This window comes from Salvelinus fontinalis, chromosome 9, assembly GCF_029448725.1.
Source record: "Salvelinus fontinalis isolate EN_2023a chromosome 9, ASM2944872v1, whole genome shotgun sequence".
Lineage (NCBI taxonomy): Eukaryota > Metazoa > Chordata > Actinopteri > Salmoniformes > Salmonidae > Salvelinus > Salvelinus fontinalis.
In genome coordinates this window covers 61,654,131-61,681,574 of record NC_074673.1, presented here as the reverse complement: position 1 = coordinate 61,681,574, position 27,444 = coordinate 61,654,131, and the positions used below count along the sequence as shown (strand labels likewise).

At 43.8% G+C, this 27,444-nt stretch overlaps 1 pseudogene; it reads left to right on the top strand.

Moving 5' to 3' along the window:
* Positions 1–2,819: 2,819 nt before the first annotated feature.
* The window catches only part of LOC129862922 (protein unc-119 homolog A-like), a 45,063-nt pseudogene continuing 20,438 nt past the window's right edge, over positions 2,820–27,444 (top strand).

The window sequence follows — 27,444 nt, the reverse complement described above, 5'->3', positions numbered from 1 at the left end:
CATGGATACAGAGAGAGAAATAGATTTGTTCTTCTCTGGAGAATGTTGTAATTTTTGGATGAGATTCAGAAGAGTTGTTTGTCAATGTTACTCACTGTTCACACAAGCATTGTTCATTTGTTCATTGTTAATTATTTACGTTAACCATCAATATTTCAGTCGTATTCAAGATTCTTCCTAGATTTATTTTGTTTGTGTCTATATGCTTGCGTATGTACACTTGTCTGTCCTAAGTAAATACACCGATGTGCTGAAAGCAGTGACAAACTGTGTCTTGGACTAGTTTCTGGTAAAGCATGCATTTACCAATATGCTGGAGGCAGCGCAATTTTCCATTTCACCTCCCTTTTCCTTTTCTTTTTTACAATCAACCTAAATGAACATGAATTGTGGAGCTGTCATTATTTCCATGTACAGTACGGTGTACTTTTACTGTACACCCATACTTAAGGCAAAGCAGGCACGCTCTGTCTGGTACAATGGGAGATCAGACAGGACAGAGCTATAGTAAAATGCTATAGCCTATTCTAAATCTCTATGGCTCTATGCCTCTCTCCCCTGTATGTCATTGTGCTGCCAAAGCAAACAAGCAGAGATGGGACAAAACAGTATAGCGAGAGACTGGTGGGACTGTAGAATGCATCTAACAGAGGCTACAGCATCCATCCATCCACTCCTCTCACCAAACAATGAACTCGTTGGGAACAGCTTACTGAGGTCAGCACATTGCCCAGACCTCTCTCTCTATGTGTGTGTGTGTGTGTGTGTGTGTGTGTGTGTGTGTGTGTGTGTGTGTGTGTGTGTGTGTGTGTGTGTGTGTGTGTGTGTGTGTGTGTGTGTGTGTGTGTGTGTGTGTGTGTGTGTGTGTGTGTGTGTGTGTGTGTGTGTGTGTGTGTGTTTCTCAGTGAATGTTGGTCTATGCACATGTTTTGGATGTTTTGATGTGCAGCGGCTTTGTTGCTAGTATGTGTATAAAGCATATCAATGTGTGTGTGTCTGTGTGTGTCTCTGTGTGTGTCTCTGTGTGAGTGTGTGTGTGCGTCCGTGTGACACCCTTAGCATGTATTCCTCTGTGTGTGTGTCTGTGAGTGTTTCTGCTGATGTTAGCAGCAGCCCAGAAGTGACAAAGAGACAAGCACTGTCAGCAAGCCTATGGGAGGAGCTCTCTGTGACCATATGTACTCTACCGTATACAGACATCAGCCATTCAACACACACGCAGGCGCACAAACACACACACTCCTTAGACCTGTGCTAAGAAACATAATCATCGTATCAGATGAACATGTACACAGGTTGCTGTTCGTTTAGGATGAATGAATGAATCCTGTTTTGTAACAGATTCTTCTCTTGCTGCAAACATTTTTTTTGGGGGGGGTGAAAAAGCTAAACATAATCCACAAAGAAAAGACTGCTCATAATTCTCCACAATCATAGAGTCCGCCCTTATCTTTTGCGTTGTTCTCGTTCCGTTGTTGCACCTTTTATGGAAATGTATTCTAGTAAACAAACTCAGCAATGTCTTTTTTTTTTACAAATGGACTTCAGGAAAAATGTGAAAATGCTCCTTTTCAGCCTTGATGACCAACCAAACCATGACAAACCCATCCTGAAATGTCCACTGTGACTGGCTCTGCGGTAGAGGCAGCTGGCCTCTAGGATGCAGCACTTCCTCGTGGATGAGTGAGAACTTGTAGAACTGTTGTGGCATTTTGGAACAGCTGTGACCTTCCAGAGTCTGTTTGACCTTCCAGAATGTCTGGGATATTCACTGGGAATCTCATGGACTAGACTGTATGTCATTGGCCATACCGACGTAGGCCTGTCCGTTTTACCATGTGGTACATTTCAATAACCTAAAGTTACCATCTCCACATGCACCCATCTGAAAGAACAGGCCAGCCAGGTGAATGCAAACCTTTATGCAAACCTTTTGGAATTTGCTTTATTGCAGAGGCAAGGAGAGAAGGCCACTTTATTAATACGCAACCTATGACCATATATGAAATAACCCCAAATGATGTATAGACTGCCGTCTAGTCCAGTGACACTACACGGTCTGGTCAGTACAGGGTAGGGTACTAATAGGCTGTGGTATCCAATGAAATACCAGTCTCGGGAAGTCAAACCCATTCTCCACAGAGTCGGCAGAAAGTGGATGCTTTTGCTTTTCAAGGGTATAGTATTTTCAACCTAACTTCCATTTCCCCTGTAAAATGGAAGTGGGGACTCCGTTTAGGCAAGCTGGAATATTGGTACATTGTGTGAGGTAACCAGTATGTCTAGAGAGACAAATGAAATGCTACTAAAGGCAATCAGTGTTGTGGTTCTGACCTATTAGTCAATTGCACTTCCTGACGCGCCTGCTGCAAATAATGGAACAATCTGGAGAAATTCAGGCTATAAAGGTTTGTAGGCCGACCCCACATTATTAACCTATCTGCTTGGTCCTCTGACAAACCAATAGGCCTAATTGACTTCTCTTGGTGAAAATCAGCAGGCAGTATCATTTCAGCTGACATGGCAAAACATTTTCGGAGTGACATCCAAACGGACCATACCTAATTGAGAGATAGGGGCAGCGCCCAATAGGGATCAAGTAAAATATTATATCAGATGTCTAAATCCTTGCATTGTTTATAAATGCGACATCCCCGGGCTGACAAGGTACAAATCTGTCGTTCTGCCCCTGAACAAGGCAGTTAACCCACTGTTCCTAGGCCGTCATTGAAAATAAGAATTTGTTCTTAACTGACTTGCCCAGTTAAATCATTTAAAGGTAGAAATGTTAGTGGACAAGCTGCTGTTTGGGCATTTGGATCTCAACCAGTCCCACTTCCCTTTTTTCAATTAGGACAAAAAGGCACAACGCTCACTTTGCCTTGACCGTTTCAGTCATAGGATACAGTGCGCTGTTGGTGGATTTGTTCGATGTTAGGAGGAGAGAGAGCGACTCTATAGCGGTATCATCTCCTGCAGACGGCAGACTTCAAGTCAGAAAGAAGAAGGGCTTTGAATTAAGCACCAAGCAGCTACAGACAGCAGCTGTGCAGCCTTTGGAGAGGGAGGGAGGGAGGACGACTGTTTTGTATCTTGCAGGCACGGGCTCGGAGAAGGGGGAGGAGGGACAGAGAATGAGCTATTCTTGCACCAGCAGACGCAACAGCAGGGACCCGTCAAGCGCTAAGAAGTCCACTGGTAATAATCCTGGCAGTTGCCGTGGCGGAGGAGATACAGGAGGAAGCAGCAGTAACAACATCAACGGCCAGGCGAGCCCGAACCCCAAACGCGAACCAAAACCCAACAGCAGTAATGAAAGTCAAAAAAGGCTGCAACTCAATGGATGTGGGGGTCCCGGCGACCACGGAAGAGGAACTGCTCGGGAACACTGCGATCACTCCCGAGGACGTATTGGGCTTGCAGAAGATCACCGAGAGTAAGTTCGATAGTCCAAATACCACACCAGGCTTACCGATTGACTGGCTGCTCTGGGTAGCCTAATAATAAGACACGCATAACACCCCATTCATTCAGGGAATGAAGTGTGAAGGCGCCTAAGCAAAGTGTTGCAGAGAGGGTGTTTTTTTATATTAAACAGCTTCCTTTCCTTCCACGCTGTTCATGCATTCATTGCAACAATGTAACCACGTTCTATCTTCTCTGGTCAATCAATACATTGTCAACAGCTGCATTTTACGGGAAACTGCCCAGCTAGCACAGTGGATCTGGGCCGATTCCAGCTGAGAGTTGGGGCACTCGGCTGAGAGTCAGACTCTGCCGACGTCATGTGGCCCGAGTCTGGGCCGCCTTCGGCAGTATTACTTATGACTAGGATGCAGGGATTGAGCTCGGGCCGATTCCGGTGTGAGTTATCTGGCCCAAATGTATTACTTGGGGCTCGGGCCGATTGGGTCTACTCTGGGAGATGATTACACGGGCTGCTTTATACAATGAACATTTCATTATTTATTTGGCCATATTTTCTCATTGTTTCTGTGATCCAAAAAGACATGTAATATTTAAATGAAATTCTTTATTAAGAGTCCTGTGTAGTGTTTTACTATATGAAACTTTGTGCAAGGCAATTGATAAGTATTACAACCTGTGTGGATGGAGCCTCCTGAGTGGCGCAGCGGTCTAAGACACTGCATCGGCAGTGCAAACTGTTACATATGCTGGTTCGAGACCCCTGCCGGCCGCGACCGGGAGAGGCCAATGAGGCCACCCACAATTGGCCCAGCATCGTCTGAGTTAGTGGAGGGTTTGGCTGGCCGGAATGTCCTTGTCCCGTCACACTGTAGTGACCCCTGTGGAAAAGGTCAAGGTTTCTGAATACTTTTCGAATGCATGGTAGAGAGAGAGAGAGAGAGAGAATGGTTTAGCAGCTATATCTATCCATCTCTGACGCCCAAACCTCACTAACCTCCATGTACAGGAAGTTAGATAACAGGTGGCTAGTAGGGCCCTTGACTACTTTAAGTAATACCTTCTTACACAACAGGTGATGTCCCAAATGGCACCCTATTCCTTATATATGTAGGGAATAGGGTGCCATTTGATGCCCATCCAAACACCCTCCCTCCCCTCACACGTAGCCTACAAAATGCTGGTTGTTATTTTACTTAATCAAATCAAATCAAATGTATTTATAAAGCTGGTTATATCTTTATAAAGATGGTTTGGTATGGTTTAGAAACCAAGCTCGAGTTATCAGTGTAGCCCTGATAACCAATCACAGATGGTGTTGGGATCCAGAATTTCCTCCACCTGAACCCAACACCGCTCCTCTGGGCCATACCCCTCCCAGTCCACCATGTACTGGAGCCATCCCCCAAGACGTCGGGAGTCCAGTAGAGAACTGGCGGCATAGGCCGGACCACCCCTCGATGTCCAGGGGGGACAGCATCAGGGGACCAGGAACCACCGGCCTGAGAAGGGAGACGTGAAAAGTCGAGATACGATAGTCACTGGGAATCTGTAGCCTATACATCACCTCGTTCACCCTCCGGATAAACTTGAATGGCCCCATAAACCGATGGCTAAGCTTCTTGCTGGCCAGGCGGAGTGGGAGGTTCCTGGTAGAGAGCCAGACAATCCCCAGTGTGGTGGGGGGGCAGCACTGCGGTGGCATTCTTCCTGCTCCTTCTGACGGTGAATGGCACGCTGGAATCTCATGTGAGCATAGCGCCACACTTCTTCTGCGCACCTGAACCACTCATCAACCGCAGGAGCTTCAGTCTGGCCCGGGGTCTTTGGAGCCAGGGCCGGCTGAAAACCCAGAACACACTGGCAGGGAGTCAACCCAATGGAGGAGTGTCACAGCGAATTCTGGCGTACTCTGCCCATGGACGGTATCGAGCCCACTCTCCCTGCCAGTCCTGAAAGTGACTCCTCAGGAACCTCCCCAGCTCCTGGTTCATCCTCTCCACCTGCCCGTTGGACTGACCATGACCAAGCTTCTCCACAAATCAAATCAAATGTATTTATATAGCCCTTCTTACATCAGCTGATATCTCAAAGTGCTGTACAGAAACCCAGCCTAAAACCCCAAACAGCAAGCAATGCAGGTGAAGAAGCACGGTGGCTAGGAAAAATTCCCCAAAAATGTCTGGGTCACCTTAGCCAAATACATTTAAACACAGTTTTTCACAATTCCTGACATTTAATCCTCGTAAAAAATGCCCTGTCTTAGGTCAGGTAGGATCACCATTATATATTTAGAATGTGAAATGTCAGAATTATAGTAGAGAGAATTATTTATTTCAGCTTTTATTTCTTTCATCACATTCCCAGTGGGTCAGAAGTTTACATACACTCAATTAGTATTTGGCAGCATTGCCTTTAAATTGTTTAACTTGGGTCTAACGTTCCGTGTAGCTTTCCACAAGCTTTCCACAATAAGTTGGGAGAATTTTGGGCCATTCCTCCTGACAGAGCTGGTGTAACTGAGTAAGGTTTGTAGGCCTCCTTGCTCGCACATGCTTTTTCAGTTCTGCCCACACATTTTCTATGGGATTGAGGTCAGGGCTTTGTGAAGGCCACTCCAATACCTTGATTTTGTTGTCCTTAAGCCATTTTGCCACAACTTTGGAAGTATGCTTGGGGTCATTGTCCATTTGGAAAACGCATTTGCAACCAAGCTTTAACTTCCTGACTGGCGTCTTGCGATGTTGCATCAATATATCCACATAATTGTCCTTGCTCATGATGCCAACTATTTTGTGATGTGCACCAGTCCCTCCTGCAGCAAAGCACACACCCACAACATGATGCTGCCACCCCCGAGCTACACGGTTGGGATGGTGTTCTTCGGCTTGCAAGCGTCCCCCTTTCTCCTCCAAACATAACTATGGCCAAACAGTTCTATTTTTGTTTCATCAGACCAGTGGACATTTCTCCAAAAAGTACAATCTTTGTTCCCATTTGCAGTTGCAAACCGTAGTCTGGCATTTTCTATGGCGGTTTTGGAGCAGTGGCTTCTTCCTTGCTGAGAGGCCTTTCAGGATTTGTCGATGTAGGACTCGCTTTACTGTGGCTATAGATACTTTTGTACCCGTTTCCTCCAAAATCTTCACAAGGTCCTTTGCAGTTGTTCTGGGATTGATTTGCACTTTTCGCAAGTACGTTCATCTCTAGGAGACGGAACTCGTCTCCTTTCTGAGTGGTATGACGGCTACATGGTCCCATGGTGTTTATACTTGCGTACTATTGTTTGTACAGTTGAACATGGTACCTTCGGGTATTTGGAAATTGCTACCAAGGATGAACCAGACTTGTGGAGATATTTTTTGAGGTCTTGGCTGATTTCTTTTGATTTTACCATGATGTCAAGCAAAAAGGCACTGAGTTTGAAGGTAGGCCTTGAAATACATCCACAAGTACACTTCCAATTGAATCAAATTATGTCAATTAGCCTTTCAGAAGCTTCTAAAGCCAAGACATTATTTTCTGGAATTTTCCAAGCTGTTTAAAGGCACAGTCAACTTAGTGTATGTAAACTTCTGACCCACTGGAATTGTGATACAGTGAATTATAAGTGAAATAATCTGTCTGTAAAGAATTGTTGGAAAAATTACTTGTGTCATGCACAAAGTAGATGTCCTAACCGACTTGCCAAAACTATAGTTTGTTAATTAACAAGAAATTTGTGGAGTGGTTGAAAAACGAGTTTTAATGACTCCAACCTAAGTATATGTGTATTTCCAACTTCAGCTGTATGCTGAGCACTTGTTTGCTGCTTTTTCTTCACTCTGCGGTCCAACTCATCCCAAACCATCTCAATTGGGTTGAGGTCGGATGAGGGTGGAGGCCTCGTTATCTGATGCGGAACTCCATCACTCTCCTTCTTGGTCAATAGCCCTTACACCGCCTGGAGGTGTGTTGGGTCACTGTCCTGTTGAAAAACAGAATGCTGTGGTAACCATGTTGGTTAAGTGTGCCTTGAATTCTAAATGCATCACAGACAGTATTACCAGCAAAGCACCCCCACACCATCCCACCTCCTCCTCTATGCTTCACGGTGGGAACCACACATGCGGAGAGCATCCACTCACCTGCTCTGTGTCTCACAAAGACACACTGGTTCGAACCAAAAATCTTAAATTTGGACTCATCAGACCAAAGGACAGATTTTGGTCTCATGTCCATTGCTCGTGTTTCTTGGACCAAGCAAGTCTCCTCTTTTTAGTGGTTTCTTTACAGCAATTCAACCATGAAGGCCTGATTCACTCAGTCTCCTCTGAACAGTTCATGTTGAAATGTGTCTGTTACGTGAACTCTGTGAAGCATTTATTTGGGCTGCAATCTGAGGCTGGTAACTTTAAACATCCTATCTCCTGCAGCAGAGGTAACTATGAGTCTTACTTTCCTGTGGCTGTCCTCATGAGAGTCAGTTTCATAATAGCTCTTGATGGTTTCTGCCGACTGCACTTGAAGAAACTTTCAAAGTTCTTGAAATTTTCCGTATTGACTGACCATCATGTCTTAAAGTAATGATGGACTGTCGTTTCTCTTTGCTTATTTGAGCTGTTGTTGCCATAATATGGACTTAGTCTTTTCCTTCATAGGGCTATTTTCTGTGTACTACCCCTACCTTGTCACAAGTGATAATGAACTAGAATGTATTGGCCTGAACGTTACACTGTCTCCCCAAATGTCATTTACCCTTATTGGAATGTATAGACCACCTTCCACCAAAAGTGTGTTTTTTGATCAGTTCAATAACATGCTTAGGGAATGTGATTTTGGGAAAGAGGTCATCTTAATGGGAGATTTTAATATGAATTATGAAGACAAGTCTTGAAGGAAAACACTCAAACGGATCACTAATACCTTTGACCTTACACAGCTAGTTAAAGGACCAACCTGTCACGTCCTGACCATAGTTCTTATGTGTGTTGCTTGTTTTAGAGTTGGTCAGGACGTGAGCTGGGTGGGCATTCTATGTTGTGTGTCTAGTTTGTCTGTTTCTGTGTTCAGCCTGATATAGTTCTCAATCAGAGGCAGCTGTCAATCGTTGTCCCTGATTGAGAATCATATATAGGTGGCTTGTTTTGTGTTGGGGATTGTGGGTGGTTGTCTTCTGTCTTTGTGTTCTGCATCAGATAGGACTGTCTCGGTTTTCACATTTGTTATTTTGTATAGTGTTCACGTTATTGTCTCTTTATTAAATCATGTTGAACACTAGCCGCGCTGCATTTTGGTCCTCTCCTTCACCCCAGGAAGAAAGCCGTTACACAACCAGGGTGACTTGTTGCTCTAAAACACAGATTGATTTGGTGTTCAGTAATAAACCAGTGAGTGTGACTAAATCATTCAATATGGTTACTGGGCCATCTGATCATAATCTGACACTTATAGCCAGAAAGCTGTCTAAGAGCAGGTTTAACCTCTCTATTGTTAGAAAGCCGGATCAACTAAGAATACCTAAGAGTGAATTAAACTATTTTGAAAACGCAATTAAGGGAATTAACTGGAATGATCTCTTGTCTTATACAGACATGGAAGCTGATATTCAGGTTTTTCTATCCACAATCCAGACTACAATAAATGGTTTCCTAAAGAAAATCAAATCCAAACCTGGCCAAAAGAGCACTCTTCCTTGGCTAAATGGAGAAATCTGGAATTTGATGAAAGAACGAGATTATGCCCTAAAATCCAAATTAGAGCATGACAGACTTAGGTTTACCATGTTGAGAAATAAGGTGATGAAAGAAATCAGACAGGCCAAGGCAAACGTTTTTCTTAGCATAATTGGTGAAGTAAAGGGAAATTCTAAATTGATCTGGGGGAATCAAAAAAGCTAACAGGGAAAGACCATAGTAACAGTGCAAAAAGACTAGAAATCATGGTGAATAACAATCTAACACAGGATGCAGTCGAAATAGCAATAGCCTTCAATTCCTACTTTATTGACTCTGTCAGGGTACTGACACAGAACCCCTCCACTGGTTTCTTGGGCTCAGTGCTACTGAATGACGCTCAACCTGTCTTCATCATAAGGGAGGTTTCTGAGTCAAAGGTGAACAAGGTGATTAGCTCACTAAAGAACTCTAAAGCCAAAGATGTGTTTGGGCTGGACTCTACTTGTCATGTTCTGACCTTTGTTTCCTTTGTTTTGTCTTTATTTAGTATGGTCAGGGCGTGAGTTGGGGTGGGCAGTCTATGTGTGTTTTTCTATGTTGGGGTTTTGTGTTCGGCCTGGTATGATTCTCAATCAGAGGCAGCTGTCAGTCGTTGTCCCTGATTGAGAATCATACTTAGGTAGCCTGGGTTTCACTTTTGGGTTGTGGGTGTTTGTTTCCTGTGTCTTTGTGTATGTCACCAGACAGGACTGTTTCGTTTCGGTTTATTCTCGTTTATCGTTATTTTGTTGTTTTGTTAGAGTATTTCGGTTTGCATTAAAAGGAATATGAATACTCACCACACTGCAGTTTGGTCCTCCTCTCTCCTAACGACGAGCGTTACACTACCTTTCTTAAAAACTACAAAGAGTCACTGATTGGCCCCATTACTAAGGTCACCAACACATCTTTTGGTCTGGGGGTGTTTCCAAGGGTATGGGAGTCGGCCATAATAACGGCCATCTTTAAATCGGGCGACCCTGCTGACGTGAGTAACTACAGGCCCATTAGTATACTACCTGTGGTGTCAAAGGTTGTTGAAAAGTGTTTAGCAGAACAACTGATTACCCACCTCAACAACAGCCCCTTCACATTACACTCCATGCAGTTTGGCTTCAGAGAGAAACACTCTACAGAAACGGCCAACTGCTTTCTTCTGGAAAATGTGAAATCCAAGATGGACAAAGGGGGCATTGTTGGGGCTGTGTTTCTGGACCTAAGAAAGGCTTTTGATACTGTTAACCATGAGATTCTCATCACAAAATTGTCCAAGTTCAACTTTTCCCCCGATGCCTTGAGATGGATGAAATCATACCTTGAAGACAGAACTCAGTGTGTCAGAGTGAGCAATGAGCTGTCGCCCACTCTTAGCTATGATGTGGGCATGCCCCAAGGGTCAATACTGGGGCCCCTCCTGTTCAGCCTGTACATTAATGTTCTGCCTTCTGTCTGTACTGGGTCTGAAGTTCAAATGTATGCAGATGATACAGTGATATATGTGCATGCAAAGAGCAAACAACAAGCTGCACAAGAACTCACTACTGTAATGGTCCAGGTTACAAAGTGGCTCAGTGACTCGTGTTTGCATCTCAATGTGAAAAAAACTGTTTGCATGTTCTTCACAAAGAGGGCAACAGATGCTACTGAGTCAGATGTCTATGTGTCAGGGGAGAAGCTCCAGGTGGTATCTGATTTTAAGTATCTTGGCATCATACTTGATTCCAACCTCTCTTTTAAAAAGCATGTGAAAAAGGTCATTCAAATAACCAAATTCAAACTAGCTAATTTCCGATTTATACGAAATTGTTTGACTACAGAGGTAGCAAAACTGTACTTCAAATCTATGATACTCCCCCACTTAACATACTGCTTGACTAGCTGGGCCCAAGCTTGCTGTACAACATTAAAACCTATTCAGTCTGTCTACAAACAGGCTCTCAAAGTGCTTGATAGGAAGCCCAATAGCCATTATCCCTGTTACATCCTCAGAAAGCATGAGCTCCTGAGTTGGGAAAATCTTGTGCAATACACCGACGCATGTCTTGTATTCAAGATCCTAAATGGCCTGGCTCCCCCTCCACTCAGTATTTTTGCTAAACAGAAATCCCAAACATATGGCAGCAGAACCACAAGGTCTGCCATGAGAGGTGACTGTATAGTTCCCTTAAGGAAAATCACCTTTAGTAAATCCGCTTTCTCTGTGAGAGCTTCCCATGTCTGGAATACACTGCCATCAGACACACATGACTACACCACATATCACACTTTCACAAAATGCATGAAGACATGGCTAAAGGTCAATCAGATTTGTGAACATAATCCCTAGCTGTGTATTGCCGCTTTCCATGTTGTCTGTTGTCTGTAGCTTGTGAGGTGTGGAAGCACTTTGTTGCTTTTATGAATTTTGTCTTGCTGCTTTTTGTTCTATGTTGCTCTGTCTGTATGCTACGTCTTGCTTGTCCTATGTTGCTCTGTCTGTATGCTACGTCTTGTTCTATGTTGCTCTGTCTGTATGCTACGTCTTGCTTGTCCTATGTTGCTCTGTCTGTATGCTACGTCTTGTTCTATGTTGCTCTGTCTGTATGCTACGTCTTGCTTGTCCTATGTTGCTCTGTCTGTATGCTACGTCTTGTTCTATGTTGCTCTGTCTGTATGCTACGTCTTGCTTGTCCTATGTTGCTCTGCGTGTGCTCACTGCTCAATGATTGTCTATATTGTAATTATTTTTAATAACTTGCCCAGGGACTGCGGTTGAAAATTAGCCGGCAGGCTAAAACCGTCACTTTTACTGAAATGTTGATTAATGTGCACTGTCCCTGTAAAAATAAAATAAACTCAAACTGAAACATAACTGATTGGCTCAAATGCATTAAATTCCACAAATTAACTTTAAACAAGGCAATTGAAATGCATTCCAGGTGACTACCTCATGAAGCTGTTTGAGAGAATGCCAAGTGTGTGCAAAGCTGTCAGCAAGTCAAAGGGTGGGTACTTTGAAGAATCTCAAATATAATATATATATATTATATTAACACTTTTTTTATTTAACCAGGCAAGTCAGTTAAGAACAAATTTGTATTTTCAATGACGGCCTTCCCCGGCCAAACTCTCCTCTAACCTGGACGACGCAGGACCAATTGTGCTCCGCCCTATGCAACTCCCGATCACGGCCGGTTGTGATACAGCCCGGGATCGAACCAGGGTCTGTAGTGACTCATCTAGCACTAAGATGCAGTGCCTTAGACCGCTGCGCCCCTCATGAGCTACTCCTTCACCCTACCCTCTGTAGCGCCTTGCAGTCGGATGCCAAGCAGTTGACATACCAAGTCAAGATGCTCTCAATGGTGCAGCTGTAGAACTTTTTGAGGATCTGAGGGCCCATGCCGAATCTATTCCGTTTCCTAGGGGGAAGAGGCGTTGTCGTGCCCTCTTCACAACTGTGTTGGTGTGTAGACCATGATAGATCCTTAGTGATGTGGACAACCCGCTCCACAACAGTTCCGTCGATGTGAATGGGGGCTCGCTCTGCCCTCCGTTTCCTGTAGTCCACGATCAGCTCCATTGTCTTCTTGACATTGAGGGAGAAATTGTTGTCATGGCACCACACTGCCAGATCTCTGACCTCCTCCCTATAGGCAGTCTCATGCGCCCTCTGTGATCAGGCCTAGGTCGTCAGCGAACTTAATGATGGTGTTGGAGTCGTGCGCAGCCACCAGTCGTGGGTGAACAGGGAGTACAGGAGGGGGGGACTAAGCATGCACCACTGAGGGGCCCTGTGTTGCGGTCATCCTGGTGGATGTGTTGTTGTCTACCCTCACCACCTGGGGCGGCCCATCAGAAAGTCAGGATCCAGTTGCAGAGGGAGGTATTCAATCCCAGTGTCCTTAGCTTAGTGATAAGCTTGGAGGGCACGATGGTGTTAAACGCTGAGCTGTAGTCAATGAACAGCATTCTCGGGAAAAAAATCACATTTTACAGTAAACAAGCACAGCACTTACACAAATAACTGATGATTGGCTGAGAGAAATTGATGCCAAACAAGAGAGTTACACAAACAAGGAGGTGATTCCACCTCGGGAGGCAGGAATCGCCAGTGGCAGTAGGGGAACATGCCAGGCGTGGTCAAGCCACTGTTACGTTTTCAGCCCGCACACAAGCTTACACGAGCGGGGGGCAGCCGGAGCATGCACCGTGCCGAGACAGACCATACATCAAGAACATCTTTTCATTTATTTGGGCATGGTCTTGAACCCGAGCCCGGCTTGTTAGCGTTCGTCGTTTTGGTTGCGTTAGCCATCTTAGCCAGTTAGCCAGGCCTAAGAATAACTAACAGATTCAGCAGGAAACTCACAAAACCAGTTACCAAGAGTTAACCAGAAGGATGAGCACGCTGTCTTTAAGTGGGACAGCTAAGTTGGAGTAAAGGCTGATAGATTTCACGTTTACATGTTTACTTAAAAAAAATGTGTGAAATTGTTCTGCTCAGCTCGAGGTGAATAGCGGAAGAGTTTAAGGAATGTATCTGTGCCTCTGTTATCACCTGTGGAAGGCGGGGCTTCCGGTGAGGCACAGTGTTCATTGGCCTTGTCAGGCGGGATTCAAATGTTATTCAGTAGAGGACGCTAGCGCAAACTCCCCAAAGCTGTGTCGTACCTGGTTGACCGACTGAAATGGAACTGAACAAACACTCCCAATAACAACCTCTGCTTTAGACTCAGGTGTCAAGTCTCTAAGATGCTGGCCAAATTACTACACTCTGCCTTGGTTCTGTGGGGGTTCTCTCTCTCTTTCCCCTGCTTCCATCTGTCTGCCTGCCAGCCTGCTTGTCCGTCCATCTGTCTGTGTAGTGTTGCGGTGGAATGAAGTGACCCATCCTCTGATTGGAGAGGACTACATGGTCACACCATGACAACATCATGGATCACCAAGCCCTGGGGAGTTAGTGTTCAGAGGCAGGGCTGGACATATACTACGTGCCACTGTTACGAACATGTCAAAATAGTAATTCCCTGTTACGAACGTGTCAAAATAGTAATTTCCTGTTACGAACGTGTCAAAATAGTAATTCCCTGTTACGAACGTGTCAAAATAGTAATTCCCTGTTACGAACATGTCAAAATAGTAATGCCCTGTTATGAAGATTCAGATCTGCAACGGGCCATTAAGTGGTGTCTTGGGGTAGATGTTAGGGTAGGGCCTGATTTTGGAACTCGGCACCTGTCTTTCACCTGCAGCACAGCCCCATAGCCAGCCCCATAGCCAGCCCCATCACATCCCCTCTGGGCCAGCACAAAATATGTTGGCGGCAGACCACCATACTGTACCCTCCTTCCCTCCCTCGTCACTCAGATCTCTCCAACCCTGCCTACCTACCTCACCTGCTCCCTCCCTCTGCTAACCATACTGTCCCCCCCTGCGCCTCTGGTCCTAAACCTTCTCCCCTGCCTCCCTCTCTCCCCCCACTCTCCAGTGAGTGATAAAATGGATGTGCTTCCTTGCGAGTCACTAAAGCGGATTAGTCCCGTTGAGCTGTGTGCAGTGGCTTCCTGCTCGTCCCTGATTGGCTGTTCAAACAGACCTGAGTGGTCACTCTGGCTGCACACGTATTCTTTTATAATCCTGTTTTATTCTCCTTTGATGGCTAGAGAGTGACACATAACATGGTCATCATGATCCTCATGGTCATCTATTGAGTGTTAAGGAAAAGACAGGCTATTCTCCATTCAAACTAAGCTTAATGTGATGTTAGTTTTGAGAAATACAGCTTTGTTATATGTCAAGCTCCAAACTGTAGCCTACATTTGAAAAGAGAACACTAAAAGCTTCACTCCCCACAACTCCAGTTCAAACCCCCACTGTTTCCTTTATGAGGCATGCTAGATGTATGTAGCCTTCAGACAGTGCATGTCTGTTTTATTATATCCATACACAACTAAAAGCCAAACGCTGTGGTTACAGTGACACAGACTCTGCTTTGACGTTCATGTCACAACTCTGTTTTATGTCATCCCTACTGTATGTATTTACAGCCACATCCTGATTCGCATCCTGACTGGCTCAGTGGAGAAAGAACTAGCCCTCATTGGTCAAAGGCCGGGACAACTGTGATGATGTCAGGGTGATGATGTCAGTTAATGGTATCATAATCATCATCATACTTTACATCTCCAGGTGGGTGGGTTGGATAGAGAGAGGTGGCCAGTGTGAGCAAGTGATTCGAGGGCAGGGGACAGACACTTAGGTTTCCATGGTAACGCTGATGCCAGATTTTAGTGATTAGAAAGCAACCCATCACTGTGAGAGTCAGTTGGCTTTTTCAGGGTTGTCATGGTGATTAATTATACAGTCCAGCTGATGAGGACTGGGTCAAATGTACCTACAGTTTGGGGTCATGTACAGCTATGTGGGCTGTATGGATAATTGGGTCTCCTATTGTTATTGTATGAAGCCTATAGCTTACTTAGTGAATGGACTGATGGTGATTTAAAATATCAGCCTTCTACACAAGCGTTTTGTTAGGTGTTAGGTGCACATTTGTGGCTGTTGAATGGCAATGAGAGTAAATGTCATTTCAACTGCTGTTGTGTTGGCTTGCTTTGGTACAGAACCTGTCTTCTCTGCTATGTTCTGCTCTCTAGCTCTTTTTCGGTTCCCATCTGCTTCTCTCTCTCTACAATATAAAAACAAATAAAAAATGTTTACAAAAAATGAGAATCAAAATTGTCAACGGGACAGCAGTAACAACAATAACCAAGGGTCAAAATAACCATACATTCAACAATAAGCATACAGTAGAGTACATGTGCAGGTTGACTGTCCCTCAACTTATGGCAGGCAGCAATGTAGTTCTCTCACACACACACACACACACACACACACACACACACACACACACACACACACACACACACACACACACACACACACACACACACACACACACACACACACACACACACACGCACACACACACCCTACTAATCCCCAGGAGGCTAATCGAGGATTAGTGTCTAAATAAAGGCGCCGTCGTCCCTCAGCTTTCTGTCCACATATACCACTGTCACATGACATCACCCACATGACCCAGGCATCCCACTGCTGGCTTGCCTCTGAAGCTAAACAAGGTTGGTCCTGGTCGGTCCCTGTATGGGAGACCAGATATTGGTAAAAGTGATGTTGGTGTGCCAGTACGAGGCACGTTAAACAGGTGTATTGACTCTCTGTGATCATGGCACTTAGAGTAAGAGTAGGGGTGTTAACCCTGGTGTCCTGGCTAAATTCCCAATTTGACCCCCCCCCCCCCCCCCCCCAATCTGACCCAGCTCCTCAGTAAAAGGCACATGACAGCCTGCTTGGAGTTTGCCAAAAGGCAACTAAAGGACTCTCAGACCTTGAGAAACAAGATTCTCTGGTCTGATGAAACCAAGATTGAACTCTTTGGCCTGTATGCCAAGCGTCACGTCTGGAGGAAACCTGGCACCATCCCTACGGTGAAGCATGGTGGTGGTAGCATCATGCTGTGGGGTGTTTTTCAGAGGCAGGGACTGGGTGACTAGTCAGGATCGAGGGAAAGATGAACGGGGCAAAGTACATAGACATCCTTGATGAAAACCTGCTCCTGAGCGCTCAGGACCTCAGACTGGGGCGAAGGTTCACCTTCCAACAGGACAACGACCCAAAGCACACATTCAAGACAACGCAGTAGTGGCTTCGGGACAAGTCTCTGAATGTCCTTGAGTGGCCCAGCTGGAAGCCGGACTTGAACCCGATCAAAAATCTCCGGAGAGACCTGAAAATAGCTGTGCAGCAACACTCCCCATCCAAGCTGACAGAGTTTGAGAAGATCTGCAGAGAAGAATGGGAGAAACTCCCCAAATACAGGTGTGCCAAACTTGTAGCGTCATACCCAAGAACACTCAAGGCTGTAATCGCTGCCAAAAGGTGCTTCAACAAAGTACTGAGTACAGAGTCTGAGTACTTACGTAAATGTGATATTTCTGTTTTTAATTTTTAATACATTTGCAAATATTTCTAAAAACCTGTTTTTGCTTTGTCATTATGGGGTATTGTGTGTAGATTGATGAGAAATAAACAATTTAATCATTGTTAGAATAAAGCTGTAACATAACAAAATGTGTGTCACGACTTCTGCCGAAGTCTGCTCCTCTCCTTGTTCGGGCGGCGTTCGGCGGTCGACGTCACCGGCTTTCTAGCCATCGCCGCTCCATTTTTCCATTGTTCCATTTGTTTTGTCTTGTTCCCTGCACACCTGGTTTTCATTCCCTAATCACACTGCATGCATTTATGCCTCTGTTCCCCTCCATGTCTTTGTGTGAAATTGTTTTGTGTTACGTGTTCTATGTGACACGCCAGGCTGGGTTTCTATGTACCGTGGCTATGCCACGTAGTATGTTTCTTTGTAAACATTAGCATTTGTGACTGTTCTGCGCCTTGCACTTTTGCCTATTTGTGCTGGAGGTTTTTACGCAGCTGCGTTTGTCTGCTGTTTGCTCCTGCCTAAATAAAGTGTGCGCCTGTTCACAACTCTCTGCCCTCCTGCACCTGACTTCGCTACCAGTACGCACAACTTGACAATGTGGTAAAAGTCTAGGGGTCTGAATCCTTTCCGAATGCCCTGAATGTAGTCATTTTTTTCTCTCATTCTATTTAATTTTTTTGAAATAACTTGACCATTTATACTGAAAAAAAATATATATATAAATGCAACATGTGTTGGTCCATGTTTCATGAGCTGAATAAAAGATTTCCGTATGCACAAAAAGGTGATTTCTCTAAAATGTTGTGCACACATTTGTTTACAATTGCCGGGGACAATAAAAGGCCACTCTAAAATGTGCCACAGATGTCTCGAGTTTTGAGGGAGCATGCAATTGGCATGCTGACTACAGGAATGTCCATCAGATCATTTAATGTTAATTTCTCTACCATAAGCCACCTCCAATGTTGTTTTAGAGAATTTGGTAGTACGTCCAAATGGCCTCACAGACCACGTGTACCCGCGCCAGCGCAGAACCTCCACATCTGGCTTATTTACCTGCGGGATGGTCTAAGACGAGCCACCCAGACAGCTGATGAAACTGTGGGTTTGCACAACTGAAGAACGTCTGAAAAAACTGTCAGAAACCATCTCTGGGAAGCTCATCAGCGTGCTCGTCGTCCTCACCAGGGTCTTAACCTCATTGCAGTTCGGCGTCGTAACCGACTTCTTCAGTGGGCTAATGCTCACATTCCATGGCCACTGGCACAGTGGAGAATCGTTGTTCAGTGTAGATGTCAACCTGATTCATACAGTCTACTACCCAATGGCGAGGGCATGAACGGCAACAATACCAGGACACGGTGCTTTTTGTTCCCACTTGACAAGCACTACTGTCTGGCAATGGAATGGGAAGTACCTAGCAAATATCAGGGTGACCTTCACAGTAGGCATACAACACATGAAGCAATAGTAGACCTATCAGAAATACTTAAAAAATATATACATTTTTGTGGCATCCAACTGCCTTGTTTCATCGCCGCAACTCCCTTAGAGATTCGGGAGAGGCTAAAGGTCAGGAGCCGTGCATCCTCCAAAACCCAACCCAACGCCCACTTAACCTGGAAGCCACCCGCACCAATGTGTCAGAGGAAACACCGTACACCTGGCAACCGTGCACTGTGCCTAGCCAGCCAGCACTGTGCCCAGCCAGCCACACTTGTGTGTGGCGGGACAAGAACATCCCTGCCGGCCAAACCCTCCCCTATCCCAGACGATGCTGGGCCAAATGTGTGCCACCCCATTGGTCCACCATGCCAAACTCATAGACTGTCAGTCTGTTCAGAGGATTTGAGCCCATCCCTTAGTTAACCCCACAAAGTGGCAGCTCAAGCTGTTGAATTGTTGAATATGTGAAAGGTAAATGCACTGCGACAGAGCCTGGACTTGAACCCAGGATCTCGAGTGGCACAGCTAGCACTGCGATTCAGTGTCTTAGACCACAGCGCCACTCGGGAGGCTAAGCAATACTTTTAATAAAAAATAAACAATCGTTAGTATTATAACTAACAATTATTTGTGTAAGACTAGCATTGAAATACGACTCATCCTCTGGCTTACAAACAAATCTAAAGGGGTGAATGAGAATATGTACATTTAAATATTTGGATGAGCGGTGGCCAAGCGGCATAGGCAAGGTGCAGTAGATGGTATAAAATACAGTATATACATGTGACATGAGTGATGTAAGAAATGTAAGAAATGTAAACATTATTAAAGTGGCATTATTTAAAGTGGCATTGTTTAAAGTGACTAGTGATTCATTTATTAAAGTGGTCAGTGATTGGGTCTCAATGTAGGCAGCAGCCTCTCTGTGTTAGTGATTGCTGTTTAACAGTCTGATGGCCTTGAGATAGATGCTGTTTTTCAGTCTCTCGGTCCCAGCTTTGATGCACCTGTACTGACCTCGCCTTCTGGATGGTAGTGGTGTGAACAGGCAGTGGCTCGGGTGGTTGATGATCTTGGTTGATGATCTTGATGATCTTTTTGGCCTTCCTGTGACATCGGTGCTGTAGGTGTCATGGAGGGCAGGTAGTTTGCCCCCGGTGATGCGTTGTGCAGACCGCACCACCCTCTGGAGAGCCTTGCGTTTGAGAGTGGTGCGGTTGCCGTACCAGGCTGTGATACAGCCCGACAGGATGCTCTCCAAAGTTAGTGAGGGTTTTGGGTGACAAGCCATATTTCTTCAGCCTCCTGAGGTTGAAGAGGCGCTGTTGCACCTTCTTCACCACACTGTTTGTGTCGGTGGACCATTTCAGTTTGTCTGTGATGTGTACGCCGAGGAACTTAAAACTTTCCACCCTCTCCACTACTGTCCCTTCGATGTGTATAGGGGGGTGCTCCCTCTGCTGTTTCCTGAAGTTCACAATCAACTCCTTTGTTTTGTTGACGTTGAGTGAGAGGTTGTACACTATAGATTCAGGGTAGATATTTAATGTACAGTAGCTGGTTTACACTGCCTTCAGTAATTATTCATACCCCTTGACTTATGCCACATTTTCTTGTTACAGCTTGATTTTCTTTTACACACAAATACCCATGTTTTTGGAAATGTTTGCAAATGTATTGAAAATGAAATACAGAAATATCTCATTTACAGTGCATTCGGAAAGTATTCAGACCCCTTGACTTTTTCCACATTATGTTACATTAGTCTTATTAAAAAATGTATTAAATAAAAATAAATCCTCAGCAATCTAAAAACAATACCCTGAAATGACAAAGTAAAAACCTTTTTTTTTTTACATTTTCAGAAATACGTTATTTACATATGTTCAAACCATTTGCTATGACACACAAAATTGAACTCGGGTACATCCTGTTTCCAGTGATCATCCTTGAGATGTTTCTACAACTTTATTGGAGTCCATCTGTGGTAAATTGAATTGATTGGACATGATTTGGAAAGGCACACACCTGTCTATATAAGGTCCCACAGTTGACAGGTTTATTTGAGATTCTTCAAAGTAGCCACCCTTTGCCTTGATGACAACTTTGCACACTCTTGGCATTCTCTCAACCAGCATCATGAGGTAGTCACCTGGAATACATTTCAACTAACAAGTGTGCCTTGTTAAATTGTGGAATTTATTTATTTATTAATGTGTTTGAGCCAATCACTTGTGTTGTGACAAGTTACGGGTGGTATACAGAAGATAGGCCTATTTGGTAAAAGACCAAGTCCATATGTGACCGAATGCCTTGATTCCGTCTTATGTAGCAAAATTCGAAATTGTGTTATTTACATTGGATAACAGACACAGAGCAACAAAATGATATATCATACACTGCATTTGAGGAACAATGGGAAAGTAATTCTGCTTTGAAAGTTGATAAACTTGTAACCTCACTTTTGAGGCCAAAATAGAATGTTTTGGTACCTACTGGAGAGCTCTTCTTTGTCATTCCGCATCGTTCACACCCTCTTAGACTTTAGCCCCCACCCAAACTCTAACCATTTTACTCGCCCTAGCAGAGATGGTTAGGCTGTTTTCATGTTATCCAGAGCTTTGGTGACTAACTGTGCTGCTTACAACAATTTATTGCGCTTTTTTGCCGACGTTTACTGACACCGGCCATGGGTGTTTAGTGTTCATAAATTCATCCGTTATTCTGAGCTTTGGCACACTCAGATGAGAGTGCTCTGAAATCGGAGTAGATGGCCAGACTGAATTTACGAACCAACCCGAAATGGTTACTTGCACAGTGGAGTCTTTTGTTAAGACATTTAGCTAGCTAGCTAGGTAAACAATGAACCATAATCTCAACTCATGACGTTACTACCCTGCTTGTATCTGCAGGTAGCTAACCTACCAGGTTCAATATTAGCTAGCTAACATTAGGCTATAACTAGCAATGCAAATGGCTCTGAGATACGAGTAATAAGATCATACACGTAACGTTAGCTAGTGAGCCAGCCAGCTAATGTTCGCTAGCTAACAGTACACTTTAACTTGAAATGAAACCACTTTCAAAATTAGAAATGTGTAATGTCTGAAAATGGAGCTAGCTAGACTATCTTACCTTTATTCATCATGGATGGACACGTCTCCTGTCACGGATGCCATGGTTTCACTTAGTTTGAAGATGTAATCCGGAGACAGGTGTTTTCGCTATCTCCTTAGCTATCATACTCGAATTCCACTGATTTCAAAACTAGGTCCTCCAGAAAGTGGAGAGCAACACTTATGCAGTTTTACTACACGATACATTAACACAAAATAAGTGTTAGACAGGATATCCTACACAAACTGACCAGCTCAAATAGACAGAACCGTGCAATATAGTAGGCAAATCCAAACTCCTCTCTCAGCAAGTCCAGCCCACTCATTATCTCAGACAATCATGGCTAGCAGAAAGGTTCCTGTCTTTTTCTGTGGCTAAACCAACTAGGCTCGTAATTTAACAATTTTATTAATATTTACAGATGACATACAAGTTTGTTATTAAGGCACATGAAGATCACATGTTCGAGAAGGCATTTCTGCCAATTAACGCATTTTGATTTAAAAGAAAGTTTACGTTGAAACGGCACTCCTGACACACGCCTAGTTTCTTGAAATGGGCCACATATTATGGCATGAACAGCTCAAATAAGCAAAGAGAAATGACAGTCCATCATTACTTTAAGACATGAAGGTCCGTCAATCCGGAAAATGTCAAGAACTTTGAAAGTTTCTTCAAGTTCAGTCACAAAAATCATCAAGTGCTATGATGAAACTGGCTCTCATGAAGACCGCCACAGGAAAGGAAGTTCATTAGAGTTACCAGCCTCAGAAATCAGCATTTATCTGCACCTCAGATTGCACATCAAAGAGTTCAAGTAACAGACAGATCTCAACATCAACTGTTCAGAGGAGACTGTGTGAATCAGGCCTTCATCGTAGAATTGCTGTAAAGAAACCACAACTAAAGGACACCAATGAGAATTAGAGACTTGCTTGGGCCAAGAGACGTGAGTAATGGACATTAGACCGGTGGAAATCTGCTTTTTGGTCTGATAAGTCCAAATTTAAGATTTGTGGTTCCAATCGCTGTGCAGAATAGGTGAACAGATGATCTCCGCATGTGTGGTTCCCACCGTGAAGCATGGAGGAGGAGGTGTGATGGTGTGAGGGTGCTTTGCTGGTGACATTGTCTGTGATATACACTGCTCAAAAAAATAAAGGGAACACTTAAACAACACAATGTAACTCCAAGTCAATCACACTTCTGTGAAATCAAACTGTCCACTTAGGAAGCAACACTGATTGACAATAAATTTCACATGCTGTTGTGCAAATGGAATAGACAAAAGGTGGAAATTATAGGCAATTAGCAAGACACCCCCAAAAAAGGAGTGATTTTGCAGGTGGTGACCACAGACCACTTCTCAGTTCCTATGCTTCCTGGCTGATGTTTTGGTCACTTTTGAATTCTGGCAGTGCTCTCACTCCAGTGGTAGCATGAGACGGAGTCTACAACCCACACAAGTGGCTCAGGTAGTGCAGCTCATCCAGGATGGAACATCAATGCGAGCTGTGGCAAGAAGGTTTGCTGTGTCTGTCAGCGTAGTGTCCAGAGCATGGAGGCGCTACCAGGAGACAGGCCAGTACATCAGAGACGTGGAGGAGGCCGTAGGAGGGCAACAACCCAGCAGCAGGACTGCTACCTCCGCCTTTGAGCAGGAGGAGCACTGCCAGAGCAAATTTCTCATTAACGAACTGTAGTTTTGTCAAGTCGGTTAGGACATCTACTTTGTGCATGAGACAAGTAATTTTTCCAACTATTGTTTAGACAGATTATTTCACTGTATCACAAGTCCAGTGGGTCAGAAGTTTACATACACTAAGTTGACTGTGCCTTTAAACAACTTGTTGTCACGAACTTCAAAATGAGCGGACCAAGGCACATCGTGCATTGAGTTCCACATCAGTTTACTACAAAGTGAAACTAGAAACAAAATAACACAACTTAAAAAGACCGTGACATTATCATGCCCAAACACACTAACACAAACAATATCCCACAAAGCAGGTGGGCGATAGGGCTTCCTAAATATGATCCCCAATTAGAGGCAACGATTACCAGCTGACTCTAATTGGGAACCATACAAAACCACCAACATAGAAATACACATTCTAGAACACCCCCCTAGTCACACCCTGACTTAAACCACTATGGACAATCCAAGGGCTCTTTATGGTCAGGGCGTGACGCTTGTAAAATTCCAGATAATGATGTCATGGCATTAGAATCTACTGATAGGCTAATTGACATCTTTTGAGTCAATTGTGGGAGGTAGCCTAGTAGTTAAAGCGTTGGACAAGGAACCGAAAGGTTGCAAGATCAAATCCCCGAGCTCACAAGGTAAAAATCCACTTTTCTGCCCCTGAACAATGCAGTTAACCCACTGTTCCGTCAATGAAAATAAGAATTTGTTCTTAACTGACTTGCCTAGCTAAATAAAATAAAAATTAGAGGTGTGGATGTATTTCAAGGCCTACCTTCAAACTCAGAGCCTCTTTGCTTGACATCATGGGAAAATCGAAAGAAATCAGCCAAGACCTCAGAAAAATATTGTAGACCTCCACAAGTCTGGTTCATCCTTGGGAGCAATTTCCAAACACCTGAAGGTACCACGTTCATCTGTACAAACAATAGTACGCAAGTATAAACACCATGGGACCACGCAGCTGTCATACCGCTCAGGAAGGAGATGCTTTCTGTCTCCCAGAGATGAATGTACTTTGGTGCGAGAAGTGCAAATCCGAACAACAGCAATGGACCTTGTGAAGATGCTGGAGGAAACAGGTACAAAAGTATCTGTATCCACAGGAAAAGGAGTTCTATATCGACATAACCTGAAAGGCCGCTCAGCGAGGAAGAAGCCACTGCTCTAAAACCGCCATAAAAAAGCCAGACTACGGTTTGCAACTGCACATGAGGACAAAGATTGTACTTTTTGGAGAAATGTCCTCTGGTCTGATGAAACAAAAATAGAACTGTTTGGCCATGATGACCATCGTTATGTTTGGAGGAAAAAGGGGTACGCTTGCAAGCCGAAGAACACTATCCCAACCGTGAAGCACGGGGGTGGCAGCATCATGTTGTGGGGGTGCTTTGCTGCAGGAGGGACTGGTGCACTTCACAAAATAGATGGCATCATGAGGCAGGACAATTCTGTGGCTATATTGAAGCAACATCTCAAGACATCAGTCAGGAAGTTAAAGCTGTGGGATTCGAAACTTATTCTCAACTGGCCTACCTGGTTAACTAAAGGTGAAAAAAATAATATTCATTCTCAAAGGTGAGTTTACAAGTTTATCAGCTTTCAAAGCTAAATTACTTTCCCATTGTTCCTCAACTGTATTGTATGATACAATTTTGTAGCTCTGAGTCTCTACTTTTATCCAATGTAAAAAACACAATTTCAAACTTTGCTACATAAGACTGATTTGAGCCGGTCACATTTGGGTCGAGTTAATACACAGAACAAGTGTAAAATATGACATTTGAAGGTCACTCTACTAAGGACATGGACTAATGACTCATTACTTAATAACTGTATATAATTTATAAAGCACTTTTCACAGTCCCAAAAATGTAACATTTTGTATTTAAAATAAATTGTTGTAATAGAACGAAAGCCGATCAGGGTAACCAAATAAAAGCTACAGGATCCAAATCATACAGGGAATATGTGAAGGCGCCCTAGGTCACCTAACGTTAGCAAATTACATGTTTGGCAAAATTATATAACAATAGCGAAGCACAAAACAACCTGAAAATAGCTAGCTACACTATCCCAAAACACACACTTGCGAGGCTGGCTATGTAGCAAGCAAACTTTTAGCTAACATAAGCTAAACCACACAGACTCAGTGGTCCCCCTTTTCATCAGTGATGTTACTTTATTAGCTAGCTAGGTAGGTAGCTAGCTAACTTTATAACAAATCTCTTAGCTCAATTAGAATTTCTGCTGGTCCTAGACAGGCACGGGACATTCTTCAACAGTTGGTGTAGCTGTTTTCTTCAAATATGTTTTTTTTACCAAGGATTTTTCTTGTTGTCATTATCAGAAGTCGTCAACGGCGAAATGCTCACTACAAACCCATAGATCCAACACACAAAGTCTGTGGATGGGAGTGTTTATGCATCTTTGCAGAACAACTAGCCAAACCTTCAGTAAATCTGGGTCATCCAAAGGAAGTCTGTGAAAAGTTATCGGACTAGCTAGGTTTTATCATTGCATTGTCCGATGTTGGGATTACATATCGGTGAACCAATTTCCACAATATTCATCAAAAATGACTTCAGTCCCCTTGTCATTGCCTGGCTGATCTTGTAAGTGAGTGAATGACAACGTTACTAGCTAGCTAGCTACCTAGTACCTGTGCCGGTAGCATACCCCTTATTTACAAATGATCACTTAAGTTCAACTAAATGGATTATAACGTTCGGTATGACACAATTTCATGTGTCCAAGATCTGAAGTCCTGGGTCACGATACTGAGAACTTTGTTGTTTGTAAAAGGACGTATTTGGGTGTTTTTGGAGCCTTTATTTATGTTTTTTGGATGGCCTGGAACTCCAGAAGGAGGCTAAGGAGGTCAATTGCTGGTGGGGTAAGTTTCTCAAAAACAAGTGAGATTGTAAGAAAACTGTCTAACCTTCTATAACATGCCATGTACATCAAAAATACTGATTAATACAAATCGAGGAATTCTCATTTAAGTACCTTACTGATTGACTGTTTTCAATTAAAATTGTGAAAAATCAAAATAGCTTTTTAGCAAAAAACTATTTCTCAAGCAAGAATGTGGCTAGAACGGTCTGTGAGTGGTGGGGTTAGAGGTGGGAAAACTGAAAACTAGCTGTTTTTGGCAGAGATGCTTCTTGTTGGTCTATTAATTCATTTACTGCCTGGTGTGACCAAAACTCCATTCAAACAGCTCTTACACTAAAAGGGAATTATCATCCCTTTCACAGTATTATCAACCTCATAGTTTGAAAATGTATATAAAACACAGGAAAATCACATTTTTTGACTGCACTGAGCCTTTAATTCGTAGACTGTCTGATTTGCAGCCTGCAATTTGTTTTAAAACTAGCTGACAGACAGGACACAATGTGGTTCTTCTGATGGTGTTAAATCACGTTTGCAAGATATTCCCAAAGGTGTCCACCAAGGGTCGAGTTTGGGCCCCGTACTTTTTATTATCGCTAACCAGGTTTCCATCCAACCTTTTTATGCAAGTATATTACATGTCGGAAACAAAATATGACAGGCCTGATGGAAACAGAAAACCTGTACGAATGTCGACAAAACAAAATACATGGTGGGATCCTTTTGTGTCGGTAAAATTAATTATGCGAGAAATGTCAGTGGAAACTCTTTTATGCGCAAATATTGTTGTGTGCTCCTCCCACTACGACTCATCGGGAAAGCATGCAGTTTATTAGGCTACAGATGAAATAAGTAATGATGAACTTCACAGTATGGTGAAAGTCCAATGTGATGAGCTTGATGGTCCTTTCCAATAAAGGAAATCTTATTCTGGTGACATGATAATCGATACTTAGCTACCATTTGACGAATACGAATAATCTTGCTCCTTTGTCCATAGAAATTCCGAATAATTGTGCTTTCAAGACAACTGGGAACTCTGGGACAACTGGGGGAAAGAAATAGATCAAATCATAAAGTCAGAGATAATCAGGTCAGAAAGTCAGAGCTCTAGAAATAGGCTCGAGTTCCCCACCTGGAATTCCCGAGTTGGATGA